This window comes from Typopeltis vanoorti, chromosome 11 (genome assembly GCF_054136105.1).
Source record: "Typopeltis vanoorti isolate ZY-2024b chromosome 11, IOZ_Tvanoo_1.0, whole genome shotgun sequence".
NCBI classification, from domain to species: domain Eukaryota; kingdom Metazoa; phylum Arthropoda; class Arachnida; order Uropygi; family Thelyphonidae; genus Typopeltis; species Typopeltis vanoorti.
The window spans coordinates 54,157,973-54,174,101 of record NC_143559.1 but is presented as its reverse complement, the minus strand read 5'-3'; the positions used below and the strand labels follow the sequence as shown (position 1 = coordinate 54,174,101).

Genomic DNA, 16,129 nt, shown 5'->3' with positions numbered 1-16,129 from the left:
CTCAACTCACACAAAGTTTCAACCCTTGGTTGAATTTTGTTGCTGGTTGCTTGCGTTTGAGCTGGCAGGCGAACTCACACACTCGTTATATGGCATGTTTCAATTCGTGGGAGAATTTTATTTGAAGTTAGCCTTTGCGATCTATCATAATGATATCGAGAATTTCAAATGCAATAAAATAAACACTTATTTCATGTAATTGAAAAATTGGACAATAGTTTCTAGTTAGAAACTGTTGTCCCTGACAGTTTTTAGGTGCAACATATGGTTTTGCTTGTGTCTATACAGCATAGTTTCTGTGAGAGGGGACATGTGATTCATTAGTTAGCACCGTTTTTATTCCGGCTGACTCTAATTGTACTATTTGTTGAGAAATATATTACACAAACTGCAAAAATCTCTGTACCTTATTCAGGGATACAATAAAACTACTTGTTTTTCTTGCATCTGCAGTATAATGGCTGTTGGGGAGGGCGTGTTGTTAACCGCGGGGAGTGAGTTATTATCGCCTCGACGGGAACATGTTTAAACATTTTTCATGTGCAAGGTATATGCAAAACTTTTTAATGTCTGTTTTTGTAAAGTAAAATCGGGAGTGGGGGGGGCAAGCTATATTTGAGTAAATACGGTAAGCGTTTTGCCGACAAGTTGACATCCTTCTGCTGCTTCCCCTGCTCAGCTGACTTCTATGGTGAGTTAAAATGCATAAATATTTTTCTCTCTACCAATTTTTTTTTTTTCAATCCAACATCATTAAAATCAATTTAATAATACAATAATCAATTTTACATCGAATAATATAAATTTTTGGTGATCAGAATGGGACATGTCAATTAAAATTAGCACAAATTAATTGAATGATGTTGGCCTGAGGAAACTGTAATATGGTATAAGATTTCATTAGTCCAGTGATTGATAACTAATTTAAACATACTTTTATATTTGTTAATTAATTAAGTTAAATTAATTTTCTATTATTTTTTCCCTATTAAAAACTGCCTGGCATGTCAGCAACTCGATTTGTGAATTTTTAGCATGCGCACATAAAAAGGTTTGCCACCACTGATCTAAAGTATTTCCTCTGATCTTAATATTTATATCGGGTATTTTCCCTTTTTCCTCTTGTTATTACCAGCGTGGTTTGATTTTTTTGAAGTTGAAATTAAATCCATATTTTTCACTTACTTTCAGTGGCTATTCTAATAGGTTTTGAAGATCTTTTTTGTTTTCTGCCGACAGTACCATATCATCTACCTATCTTAAGTTTATATTTCTGCCTCCTGTGTTGACTTCTTTAAATTCTGCTAATTCTTGGAAGATAGTTTCAGTATAGAGGGTAAATAATACAGGACAGAGAACACAGCTTTATATGACACCCTTCTTTACCAGGAATTCCTCAGAGGTTTCTCCTGCAATTTTTATTGAGAGAGTTTGCTCCCAGTATAGATTTATTATTATTATTCAGGTCTCCATGGAGTCAAAAGACACCATGGGAGGTCCTTCCTAAGAACATAAAGTCTGTCAAGACTCATCGAGGGGAGTCCCCCCCTAAGAAACACAAAATCTATCATACCACTCCTTAAACTCATTGACCATTTATTAGTAATTTGGTATCTTTGCCATCTACTCCTAATTTTTTGATGCATTCTATCAGTTAGTTGTTCATGTTCTACATTGTCAAAGGCTTTTGTGTAGATCAATAAAATGTACTTTTTTTCTGCTTCTCCAGATATCTTTCTATAATAGTTCTAAGGTTGATGAATCCTTCTCTAGTCCCTCTATTTTCTTGAAAACCAGTTTATGTCTCGTTAATTTGAAGTTTCATTTTATGTTTATTTCTTTCTAGGATGATATATAGCATAACTTTTGTTATCTGACTGATCAGAGTTATTGTTCTGTACTTTTCACATTCGATTGGCTTAGATTTTTTTAGGTATTGGGAATGTTGAGTGCTTAAGATCCTTTGGCAGTTGTCCAGCTACATATGTCAGTCAGTGATATTATGACCTTATCATTTAAAGCCTTTAGGCATTCTGCCATAATTCCATCCAATCCTGGAGCTTTTCCTTGTTTCAGTTTCTTAATGGCATTTGTTACTTCCCAGGTACGATTAGTAGGCCCTCCAGAATTTTCTTGAGGGATTATCTATTCCAGCATTTCCCAAACTTTTTCTACGACGGAACACTTCACAAATCCTGAAATTTTCACGAAATACCTTGGTTATTTTGTAATGTATTAATTAATGATTAATTGTTAATTTAGCTATTTTTATTATTAATTAATTGATCATTAATTATCATTAATAATTAATAAAACATAAATTAAACATAAACATCATGAAATTACTTTGTGCTGATTTTCATTGACATATTCCATTCTGATCACCAAAAATTTATATTAGAAGTACTTACGAGTGAATGCAAACTTTTTCTCCTGTGTGCTGGTAGGTTCCCCCCTACCCCCTTTTGTACTTCCTGGAGATCAGTTTGTTTAGGCTGGTGATGGATGACTCACTATCTGTTGCATCACAAACACCTTCAATAAAAGATTTCTTAATACTAAAAATAAACAAAGTCCCTTGTCTCTTATTCATATTAAAATTTAAATCTGCAGTCCTATTACTTTTAAAAAATCATGGCACTAGGGTTTCGAAACTTTCACCCTACAATACGAACTTGCGAAGAAAGTATTCAGTATCACTAGATTTGAGAACCAGATACAGACTTCCTTGATCTTCAATTTTAGTGGAAAAATTTTCTTCATACTTCCTTGCTGATTGGTCACTGACATTTGCTACACAGATGTCATTTCCTTCAGTTTTGAAAACAGGATATGCCGCCCACTGTTACAATCCGCTTGCAGGCAATTTTTATGACCTGTCATAACAGCGGTATTCCCTTTCCCAAATGTTGAAAGGTTTCTTTGTGTGAAAATTAACGATAATTCATGAATACTTCCACGTTTAAAAATACATGGCTTGGTCACTAGCATTTGCTACACAGATCTTATTAGGCGTTCTGGGTCTGAGCTTTTCGACATATTCACAAATATTATTCTCCTCAGAATATTTCCACAATAAAATATTTATTCATGAAAAATGCTTAGAAAACTAAAATGACAAATTCCAGGAGAACTTCTCATGGAACACTTATTTACCTCCCGCAGAACACCGTTTGGGAAACTGATCTATTCTATTATGATTGTAGAGTTAATTTGAATATCCTGCCCATCTGTCCCTTATTTTGTCTTTCTCCATTAGGATGTTTCCATTGGCATCTTCAATGCAATTAGACCCTACCCTTTTCTGATTTGTTAGTTAGCTCCCTAAGTTTTTCATGAGGTTCTCTGGTTTTGTGTTTTTGTCCAAAAGCTCAATTTTCTTGCATTTGTTATTGAGTCATATTTCTTTTGCAATCTTGCATCCTTTCCTGATCTCCTTGTTTAAGTTCTTGTATTCAGGACAATTTTTTTGTGTTTCTTTCTTTCTTCCATCATTTTCAGTATCTTGTCATTCATCCAGGGTTTACTCATTTTGGGTTTACTCAAACTAAAATGACAAATTCCAGGAGAACTTCTCATGGAACACTTATTTACCTCCCGCAGAACACCGTTTGGGAAACTGATCTATTCTATTATGATTGTAGAGTTAATTTGAATATCCTGCCCATCTGTCCCTTATTTTGTCTTTCTCCATTAGGATGTTTCCATTGGCATCTTCAATGCAATTAGACCCTACCCTTTTCTGATTTGTTAGTTAGCTCCCTAAGTTTTTCATGAGGTTCTCTGGTTTTGTGTTTTTGTCCAAAAGCTCAATTTTCTTGCATTTGTTATTGAGTCATATTTCTTTTGCAATCTTGCATCCTTTCCTGATCTCCTTGTTTAAGTTCTTGTATTCAGGACAATTTTTTTGTGTTTCTTTCTTTCTTCCATCATTTTCAGTATCTTGTCATTCATCCAGGGTTTACTCATTTTCTTCTCAAATTTGGGAATTGCTTTACTTCCTTTTTTATGTTCTCTTTAAATTTGTGCTATCTATTCTCAATCTCATCTTTAGGGTAAGGATACTGGGTGTGAATCAGGAATGTTAGCAGCAGTGGATTCTGCCAGTCCCTGTAAAAATTTATCTTGTATTTCTTGATTTTTAAGGGAGCCAATATTTTTCTATATATAATTTCTAAATATTTTTCTATATGTAGAGGTTTCATAGTTTTCTTTAATTTTACTGCTGCTTTAATGACCACTTGTTGTGGTCTGATCCAATATCAGCCCCTGGGTATGTTTTGGCTTGTAAGATGTTATTCCAAAATTTTCAGCCGGCTTGGTTGGCTAGGTGGTTAGCATATCTGCTCTCCAGGCAAAAGACTGCGGGTTCGAATCCCATCGTGGGCATGGATGTTTGTGATTGTCTGTAAAAATACTAGTGGTGGTGGTAAGTGCTAGATGGTGTAGATGATGGTAGTTGCAGTTAGTTGTAGTTGGTATAGTTTTCTTCACAGAACTATTGTGCAACCACAGAAGCTACAACCGTTACCGGCAGATTGCCAAGAAGAGTCACTTCATGTTGAAGGGGGAAAAGGAATAAGGTTATGTATGAATGCGTCACCAACATGCAAAATCACATGCTTTATACGTAAAATTTTCCAACTGTTGTACAAGTAAAATAGTTACCACTTTAAAAACTAGAATTTTCATAAAAGAAAAGCTAATTTTCTTATGTATAATAATAAACACACATCCCACAAAATGCATTGATTACCCTATTATTGGAATGGATTCGCCTTCTGCCATGTGCAGAAGTGTCGAGGGGGGTCTCGCATTTGTGGTCGCACAGTATATTAATCTTTCTCCTCTTGGATTTCTGTGTTCCAGACCTTGGTTTCTCATGCAGATAGAGATCTTTTCTTAGCCCACTTAAGCATTCAGATCTTCTATTATTTTTGTTTTTGAATGTCTTCATAGAAGTGTCTTGCTTCTTCATCTGGGCAATCAGAAGTAGGTGCATATATTTGGACACTAAAAATATTAAAAGGTTAGGCTGCAATTTTAATGCAATTGCTCTTACTTATGGGCCAAAATCTAAGTAAGGAGTGTGCAATCTTATTTTTTTTAGTATAAATGCTACTCAATTCCTATGCCTGTCTCTGCATGAATATATATAATTAAATGATTCTTTCTGTTTATTTTTCCATTATTAGTCCATTTGACTTCACTGATACCAGCAATGCCAATTTTCATTGTTTTGAGTTCTTGTATAAGATTATATAATTTCCCAGTTTCATGAAAGGTCAGTTTAAACACTCTGGGAAGGAAATACCCTTCCCAGAGTGTTTAAAGTATCTTCTTCATATGATATTTTTGTAGTATCTTACATTCCCCAGTTTCTTTTACAGGGAAAAAGAGAAAGAGTTGCTTTCTCTTGTTCCCTATAATGTTTCCAAAAGACAAAAGTTAGAGGGAACTTTGTCTCTATTGCTTAAATCTGACATGGTTTTCTGTTTCATGGTTTGCTATGGATGGTTATGCAGGGAGATTCTCTTCCACAGTGACCAGCCACATCTCTGTTTTGTCTCAGAGTGTGCTCAGACTGTCACATAGTTTGTTGTCGTGCCTTCGTTACCATTGTCAATTTAAATTTTGGTCATCTGTTAACTCTGCCATTCCAGTTTTCAAGTGCAATAAGGATGAGACACTCTCCTTCACTCCAGCATAAAATGCTGATACCCACACTTAGTTTTGCATGCCATTTGAGTCACGGTCCCAAGGTGTGGCCGATGGTACACTCTACCAACTACTTGGTTCCATAGGTGAGAATTGCATGAGCAGTGGGGACCAATTCCACCCATCCATTAAAATTTTGATGCGACTTCTGAGCAGGCAGAGGTGCCACCCATACTTTACATCCCAGTATACTGCAATAAAACTATTGACCAGTTTGTGTTTTAGCGATGGTGAAAATGTGAGAGAGATTAAGTAGGATCAGATTACACTACACTATTAATGAAAGTAGAAATCTCTGCAGAGGTTTCTGAGTTTGTTAGAGAGATCTTGAACTAGTAATCTGATTACATTTTATATTAAGCTGATAACTAATTGGCCAGAGGAGATGTATGTAGTCATTTTTCTGTATTTTGCAAAGGTGTGTGAATGTTAATAAATAAGAAATTGGTGGTTGGGTCAGCAAATTGTATTTGGGGAAGTGTTATTATAGAGGAGGAAGATAACGAGTAGTGGTTGAAGTTTTTCCTGAGGCACTGTTGTTTTTCTCATGTTTGTAATAGTTCAGTGTGTAAAAGGAGATTTCAAAATTGTGGAAGTAATAGCAAAGAATTTTGATGTGATGTTACTTCAGGGTGATTTGAAATACACTGGTGGATTTATAGAAGTGGGATGTCAATTTAATGTTGCCAAGTGTAAAGTTTTGCACCAGCAAACCAGAGGAAATGAAATACAGAAACTGTATTGGTAGAAATGTGTTCCAGGAAATGGTGGATCTAGAGGTAATGTTGGATATGGGAGCTGTAGTTTTGGGGACATTGCTAACAGTTGTGAAGTTTAATATAAGAGAAGGACCCCTCCCTCGGGTCCTTCTCTTATATTGAGAAGGACCCTGATCATACCACCGTGGAAGAAAATATATAAGGTATAATCAGCCTGCAGTATGGATTACCACTTGCAAATCTTATTTCTTGGATAGCATGGAGATATTGTACTATTGTGCTCAAATGTCATCACCTGGTTTTCAGTGTGATGTGGTTCCAGCATTCCAAAGCCTTGACAATATCAAGACTTTGGAATGCTGGCTATGGAGAGAGAGAGAAAAAGGTTGAAGAAATGTGGATTGCAAAGTTTGGTGGATAGGAGGAAAAGAGATGATATGATGGAGACATTTAAGTTAGTGAGAGGATTTTATTGGATTAATCCAGAGGGGATTATAAGAAAAGTAGAAGGCAAGAAGATAAGAACCAGAAGCCATCCCTGGGAGTTATTATTTACCATATCCTCATACCTCCTCTTTACCATATGTAAGAATATGGTAAAGAGGAGGTATGAGGAGTAGATTTTTTGCATGGAGAATTGTCAGTGAATGGAACACATGACCAGAATATGTTAATACAAGGTCTTAATACAATGTATTAATTGTATTAATACAATGATGGGTCGCAACGTAAAATTTATTTTTTATTGCATAATCATCAGAAAAGTTTGAAAAACACTGACTGTACAGCATATCTTTCTCCATGATCACTGTTCTTATTTGTGCTGTTTTGACGACAAAAAAGTGTTTTTAAGGAGGATTTTAAGATTCGGTATGATAAATATGTTGTCATTTGAATGAACCTCCCTCAGTGAGTGTGCCGACTCCATGGATGGTGTAGTAGTAATAATAATATTGGTGAACTGTCTTAATGTATTGTGTGTGTGTGTGTGTGTGTGTGTGTGTGTGTGTGTGTGTGTGTGTGTGTAAGGAAGAAAGGTCAGTTGTTTGTTTTCATTCCAAGTGTCTTCAATTTAAGCTAATTGTTACTAAATATAGCGCATACTCTGTGTCCATACTGTATTTAGTGGTAAATAAGGCTACTTGTTTTTCTTGCATTTGCTGTATAGTGTCTATTGGGGAGTGTGTGTGGGGGGGGTGTTTATTGCTATACAAGGACAGGGACATTTTCATTCCAGTTTTTCTGAAAGAATAGGCATAGTGAGCAAAAATCTGTTTATTCCCATGAATAAAAATAAATCCTATGTTTTATGGCAAACCCACTCATCATATTAAATAAAATACTTCCTAATTTTTGTTTTTATATTATTTTAAGTTTTTGTCTGTGTTTTATCATGTTTGATATTAACTTTATGTTCTTACTTTATTGCATGTAGTATGAACACATGTTGTTCTGGGAAACTGCTGTTTCAGTTTAATGTATGTGTTCTTCATTTCTTCCTGAGGGAATGTGATCCTATAGTTAGTGCAACACCAGAATAACTTGGAACAAATTTGGAGCACTCTTAGCACTTTGCTGTCAAAAATCAGTTAAATATCTTGGACGAATGGGTTCTGTATCAGATATTCAGCTGATAAGAACAGATACTACACTTTTTGCTTCTCACTCTTTTGGCTAAGATCAAAATATAGTAGCTGTTCTGATACAGGCCTTGAGATATTAACTGATTTTTGAAAACTGATAGTGCTTGGTCCACCTTTGCTATGAGAGGTCCTGGTATTGTACTACCTCAGTCCCTTTGGGGGTATTGTTTCTTTGCTTTTTGGTTAAGATCCAAGTGTAGTGTGTGTAACAAGCTAAAGTGAAAAAAATTGAAATTATAATATTAAGAAAAAGTGAAATAATCATCTACAGATACACCACTGATTTTCTGGCACTGGATAGTTCAGTGGGCATATGCTCGTATATTGTGCTTAATCAGCATCAGCACTTATGGTGATCTCTTGATTTTGAGCATTTCTTACCTTATTTTTCCTACATTTAATCCTAGCTAGGGTTTTGAATCAAAGGCTGGTTTACACTGGTAGTGATCATGGTGGTGTCAAGCAAAAGTATAAGCCCACATCCACTTCCACTGCATCATTTATTTTAATACATTTCATTTATTAACTTAATTTACATTTGATTAATTTATGCTTAATATAAGTTTCTAGATACCCATGATGTTTTAGGTACATGCGAGAGGTATAATTAATGGGTCAGAAGTGTATGGATGAATTATTGTTACAGAGCAGAGCTACTGTGACCAAACGGGTCCCCAGTTGGTAGATAGAGGAATGGCCATCAGAAATGGTGGTTGGCTGCAAATACCCAATAAGCAGTCCCAGACCAAAGCGATCATGTCTGGAGGTCCTAAGATGGCAGCCCCATCACCAGACTAGGCTGCGGATGGTTGGTAACCAGCCTAGCTGACAAATTCTTATACTCACAAATTTCAAGAGAATAAAAACCGGACAGCCCAAACGAATAATGGAACGGAATTGGAAAAAAGGACTATGAACTGGATACGGATCGGAACAGTAAACATAAGAGGCATCAATCACAAGATCGAAGAAATACAAAAAGCTCTTAACAGAAATGAAAATAAAAATAGCAGTAATTTCAGAAACAAAGAAAAAAATCAAAAGGGTCTACAGAACTTCAGGACTACAGTTTAATATACAGTGGAGTAACCAACGAAAAAAACGGCTAGTCTTAAATAAGAAATTTATTATAATCATAGGAATATATGCACCCAAAGAAGGAAAAAAATCTGAAACAGAAGAATTCTATAAAAACCTCCAAAACGTAATTCAGAACACAAATGAACATGATTACTTAATCATTGCAGCCAATTTCATTGCTAGAATTGGATCAAGTACATTTAAAGATTTAATAGGCAATCAAGGTGAAACACCATAAATAACAATGGAAGAGAACTCAGGGAATTTGTGGCCTATAATAGAAATTTGAAAATCACCAAAGCTTCTTTAAACATAAAGATATACATAAATATAAATTGGAAGCCAAAAGATATAAAAGCATCATTGTCAGTACTATTACGATCCCAAACCAGAGAAAGAAACAATACAAGAACACAAAAACAAAAGCAGGAGCAATTTAAGATAGAACTGTTACATCAAGATAGTATCAGAGAACTATATCAAAGAAGACTTACAAATCATAGAAAGAAAATAAAGGAAGATACAGATATAGAAAATGAATGGCCAAACATTAAACAAATAGTAAAACAAGCAGCATATGAAGCCATGGGAACAAAACTGTGAAGAAAAAAGAAAGGCAGAACCTGGAACCCAGAAATAAAATCTTTAATAAGAAAGAAAAAAGAAATACATCTTAAATGGTTAAATGACAGACCCATAGGAAATGAAATAGAATATAAATGAATCAGAGCAATAACAAGAAGAGAAAACAGGAAAATCAGATGACAAGGCTGGGAAATATGTGTATCAAGATTAGAGCATGACATACAAGGGTGCTCTGAAAGGTTCTTGGCCTCGACCATAGATGGCAACACTATCAGCAAGATTTTTTTTTTTTCCCTAGGTTGGTATATCTGTCATAAGCAACCATATGAAACTGCAAGTCATTCTATGAAGTACGTGTGTAGAGGCTTAAGTGCTGTGAGGACATCATGTTGGAGGCTTAATGGATTTTTTACAACACTCAAAAAGAATTAAAATAGAATTTAATACTTCCTATATTTCGTCCTAGTCACTAGGACATCTACGGGGATTACAAAAACAATCATCATCATCATCAAATTCCTGCCATGTACCCTCAAGGGGTGTACAGGATATGACAGTACTAGATGAAAAAACTACATCATTACTAACTTCCTATCTACAATTTTCCTCCAAATCAGTCTGTTACTTGTCAAGACTCCAACATTATCAGATCTTATATTTCTATCGTCTAAGGCACTTTGTACTGTATCAATCCACCTATATCTTGGTCTTCCTCTGGGTCGTTTTCCTGCCAACCTGGAAGAGAACACTTGTTTTGCTAATCTTTCCTCTCCCATTCTATTTAAGTGACCATACCATCTGAGATTAGCTCTGCTAACGCATTCCTGGATGCTGACAATGTCAAGTTCTTTCCTAATATCCTCGTTTTTAATATGATATTGCCATTGATGCCATCTATTCACGCCTCTAATCTTTCTCAGGACTCTCATATCTGCAGTCTCTAGTCTTTGGTCAAGTGTTTTACTTCTGACCCAGCTCTCAGATCCATAAGTTAAAATTGGTTTGAACACTGTCTTGTATACAGCTAATTTAGTGTTCCGACTAATTTCTTTCTTATTCCATATGAATTTATTCAATTGACTTCCCACGATACCAGCTTTGCTGATTCTGTTGTCTATTTCTATATTTAGTTTACCATCTTCAGTAAAAATTGTGCCTAAGTAGCTGAAATGTTTTACTTGTTCCACAGGTTCTCCATTCACAACACAGTTGACATTTTCAATGATTCTGCCTATTTTCATTGTCTTTGTCTTTTTATTGCTGACCTTCATACCATATCTATTACAACAGCTATTCAATTTAGTCAGAGAATCTTGCAGATTTGTAGCGGATTTATTTAGAAGTATAACATCATCCGCATAAAGCAAAGAGCTGACGTTAACATCTCCAATTTTGATATACAAAAACAATTAAAATGTTATTTGTGTATATGTTACATTAATTGTTTTTGTAATCCCCGTAGATGTCCTAGTGACTAGGATGAAATATAGGAAGTATTAAATTCTATTTTAATTCTTTTTGAGTGTTGTAAAAGATTCTATGAAGTAGTTTGTTTTATACAGCTGTCTGAAGCAAAAGTGTTATCTGTATCTCTTGAAATGGATAAAATTGAGTATCTTGCAGTTATAAAATTCTCTGTAAAAGGTTTAACGGCAAAAGAAAGTCATTCGAAGTTAAAAGTTTATGGGCACTCTTCTCCTTTGTTTTCGACAATTAAGAAATGGGCTGCTGAGTTTAAACGTGGCCATACCAGCCTTAAAGATGATCCACGTGAAGGTCGTTCAAAAAGTGTAACAATACCAGAAATCATTGATCAAGTGCATGATATGGTATTGGATGACTGTTGAGTCAAAGTGTGTGAAATTGCTGAGACTATAGGCATTTCAAAAGAATGTGTAGAATATATTTTGCATGAAGAATTGCAAATGAAAAAGCTTTGCACAAGATGGGTGCCACGCTTGCTCACAGCAGATCAAAAACACACTTGCATGAAAATCTGAACAGTGCTTGGAGCGTTTAACAAGAATAAAACTGGTTTTGTGCGTCGATTTATTACTATGGATGAGACTTGGATTCACCATTACACACCACAATCCAAAGAGCAGTCAAAACAGTGGACAGAAGCCGGTTGTTCAGCACCAAAGAAGACAGTTAGTTCCATCAGCAGGAAAGGTCATGGCATCGGTGTTTTGGGATGCTAAAGGCATTTTGTTTATTAATTATCTTGAAAAGGGTAAAACAATAACCGGGGAATATTATTCCGATCTTTTAACCAGGCTAGAGGAAAAAATTTGTGAGAAAAGACTTTGTTTGCCAAACAAAAAAATCATCTTTCATCAGGACAATGCACCAGCCCACAAAGGTGTGTTGGCAATGCAAAAATTAAGGGATCTGCACTGTGAATTGTTGCAACATCCACCCTATTCCCAGGATTTGGCTCCTGACTTCTATCTCTTCCCAAAACTAAAACTCTTCCTCGCTGGTCAGCATTTTTCTTCGAATCAAGAGGTGATTGCAGCTTTAGAGGGGTATTTTGCAGATCTTACTGAGAACCACTACAGGGATGGGATAATGGCGCTGGAGCATCGCTGGAATAAATGTATTAGTCATAAGGGAGATTATGTTGAAAAATAAAAATAAATATGAAATTATAAATTTGTTTTTTCATTGTTAGGCCAAGAACTTTTCGTACCACCCTCGTAAATGGACCTCATCTAAAGAGCTATAAAATCATTTAAAAAATGACTCAAGAAACAAAGGATAATCTACAGTTAGAAGGCTCCTCCACAAAATAATGAACCAATCACTACACCTAGCTTCAAAACAATAATAATCAAATTGAAATAAAACAAGTAATAAGTTAAGAAACAAATGGACCTATACAGTTATGATGTAAAGAAAATATGGGAAAAACTAAAAAATAGACAAGCTACATGAGAAGATGGAATAAATTCAGAACTATACAAATACAGCTCTAAACCATTTCAATTACGATTAATTAAATTCCTAAACAGAATATGTGAAGAAGGAAACATCCCACAAGAATGGAAGACAGCGATAGTCATATTCAAAAAAAGGAAATGGGATTGCGGAAATTACAGAGGAATATCCTTATTAAATACATGCTATAAAATATATCTAGGTATAATTAAAAGTAAATTATCACCATGGGCCAAGGAAATTATTGGAGAAGAACAATGCAGCTTTAGGAAAGGAAGATCCTGCACAGATCCCATATTTCCACTCAAAAGAATAGAATTTAACCTGCCAACATACAGGGTGTTCGGGATAAATTTGACAGTTTCGTAAGGAAAAAGAAAATCTTCTTTGTATCTATTAAATTTAATGAATTGACAAAAAAACATTACAGGCAGAGTTAATTACAATACTATCAACAAGATTTACTCAAAATAACCACCATTAGCATCGATCACAGCTTCAATTCTGCTTCGGAACCTCGAACAAGCTGATGCTACAGTCTCCCTGGGAAGGGCCGCAAAAACTGTTTTAATTTTATCCATTAACTGGGCTTTTGTATTACTGGAAGTGCGATTGGTGTCTTTTTCAACTGCGCCCCATACAAAATAATCCATGGGGTTAAGGTCTGGGGAGTTTGGAGGCCAAACATTTGGACTGGTGAAGTCGTAGAAATTTTCAGACAACCATTTTTGACTTTTCCCAGAGGTGTGGCAAGGGGCCGAATCCTGCTGCCATACATACGGCCTACCATTGGCTACCCTTGTTATCCAGGGCTTGACTACAGTTAGCAACTCCACGAACAAAGCCCGAATTCCAATGCCAGGGTTCTTCAACACCTGTTCCTGCAGATTTGCGAGGAATTCTGCTGTACGAACGCAATCAGATCGTCTGCTAGGGATCTTTCTTCTTGCTACATCCTCGTAGTCACCATTGCAAGTCTCTAGTTCATGCCTGATTGTTTTTACTGTATTCAGGGAGCATTGGGCAGCAGTCGTAATATCCTTATTTTGATGGCGGGCACGAATCATCACGATACAAGTTATTCTCTTCCATGATTCAGGTGGGTTCCAGCTATCCATCCTTTCTGACATCTTGTATATGAATGAAGAAGGGTCCAAACTTTTAAATGAAGAGAAGTGTGTGTTAATACATGTAACTTACGGAAAAATATAATTAATTATAAATATGTCAAATTTATCCCGAACACCCTGTATATGGCCTTCCTAGATTATGAGAAAGCATACGATCAAATCAACAGAACAAAAGTAATTAATGTACTGTATGAATTGAAAGCTCCACCTCAAACCACAAAAGCAATAGCAAATATAACGGAAAAAAGCTATGTTAAAATTAATCATGAAACAACTGAAAAAATTAAAAGCAATAGAGGTCTCTAATAATATTTGGTTTACCGATCAAGTGTTGATCAATTTTATTAATAAAATTGATCAACACTTGATCGGTAAACCAAATATTATTATTTACTAATTTATGATCAAGAAGATAACCTTCATGACAATAGAGGTCTCATTCAGGGAAGTGGATTATAACCAATCCTCTTCTATATATATGTGTGTGTGTGTGGAAAAAATTTCAAGACAGTGGAGGAAAATTAAAATCGGAAATAAAGAATTAACCAGCCTTTTGTATGCTGACAACAAGTTATTTTTGCTAAAAATGAAGACCAGTTACAAAAAAACTACTACACATATTGAACAAAACAATAGAACAGTATGACATGAAAATCTCAGTAAATAAAATGAAATCAGTAGCATTTCAAGGTAAAGAAATTAAAAGATGCAAATTAGTCATCCACAACAAAGTAATAGAATAAGTGAACAAATTTAAATATCTAGGAAATTACATAACCCCCAATGGAGAAATTGACATTGCATATAAAAAGCCAAAAATTCCTAGAAGTTATTGGAACTTTGAATAGACATTTCAATAAGCAGATAAAAATATATAAAGTAATAGCCAAACCAATTCTGAAATATGGCAGTGAAACATGGGGAGAATGAGATAAAAGACAAGTGGAAGTTCCTACGACCGCTCACAGGCTATAAAAGAATAGACAAGATAAGAAATAAGAAAACAATTATCTATAATTAACATAACAGAAGACATCACAAACTATAGGAAGAACTGGAAAAACCATGTAGAAAGAATGAATGAGGACAGATGGCTAAATATTGCCTGGAAATATAAACCAAAGGGACACCGATCAAGAGGAAGATTCAGGAGGAGATGGGCAGAAGACTTTTTAAACCCTTGAAAACTTTACAGGCAAACAATTGCCTAATATGGGAAGCCAAGAAGAAGATGCTTGTAATGCTTTAGGGACATGTGACAGGTATAATTAATGGGTCAGAAGTGTATGGATGAATTATTGTTACCTACATTGGTCTGGCAATATGACTAATCTGGCTGTTCATTGCGCTTTCTTTATAGTCATATAATATTCAATTATATTTGAGAGAAACACAAATCAATATTATAAAATATCGATAACATTAAATAGTTTCATTAATTTGTAATAAAAATTTAATCATCTATAATCTCGATACAATACTCGTTTTCCTAAATAAAAATTATAATAAATTAGACCCTTTTTTCTGTTTGAGATTTATAAATTCAACTTTACGAAAGGTTATGAGATGTTTCTTCCATGTATCAAGACAAGAAAAATTTTAAAAAATTCCCAGGACAGAAACCCTGATCATTGTTTCATTCTTTATAAGTGTTTCGCTGACTGCTTCAGTATTAAATTTTGCAAAATGGGGGAAAAAGTATTCCACTTTGCCTGGTCAATTTTCCATATGGAAGTTCATGGAGAACATGTTTCCTGTGAGGATATGATGCATATCACAAGAATGATTGCTTCCACATGTGTTCTCTTTGATACCTACATCAACTGTAGAAGAATGCCAGAGCAGCAGATAGGCATATGGGAAAACGTATTGCATTCATTATTAAGAAGAGAGAGAAATTGTTATTGTCAAGCACATGCTCAGCAATCCAGCCTTGACCATCTCCATTGGTAACACCTCACAGAGTATTGTGTCCATTAAAGTCACGTAAGAAATATGGAGTGAGGCATTTGCAGTGTAAGATTATCAAGGTCAATTTGATTTAACTTGCCGGCAAAGGTTGGTCGATTGGTAGAGCCTCTGTTACTAATGGCTCAGTTAAGTAAGTTTGAGTGCAGTTAGCAGTTGACCCATCGTTTGATGCTCTTGGCACACTCTCCCTCGATGAGTCTTTGGACTCCCTGGAGGTGTCAAATAATAATAACTCAGAATGTAGTAGTAAATGTATGGAGCATATCTTAATGAGAAATCCCACTTACAAGTGAATGACGACTATTTTCAGAGCAGCATATGATTTCCCACTAGGATCAAGACT

The 16,129-nt window shown here is 35.2% G+C and overlaps 1 protein-coding gene and 1 non-coding gene across 6 annotated transcripts in view; one reads left to right on the top strand and one right to left on the bottom strand.

The window, feature by feature from the left end:
- LOC150101587 (uncharacterized) overlaps nt 1–16,129 on the top strand; it is a 193,972-nt gene that overhangs the window by 19,781 nt on the left and 158,062 nt on the right. The gene's annotated exons all lie outside the window — the stretch shown is intronic.
- On the bottom strand, nt 7,938–8,126 carry LOC150101588 (U2 spliceosomal RNA). The gene has a single exon (XR_016549112.1). It is a non-coding gene; the product is annotated as a U2 spliceosomal RNA (small nuclear RNA).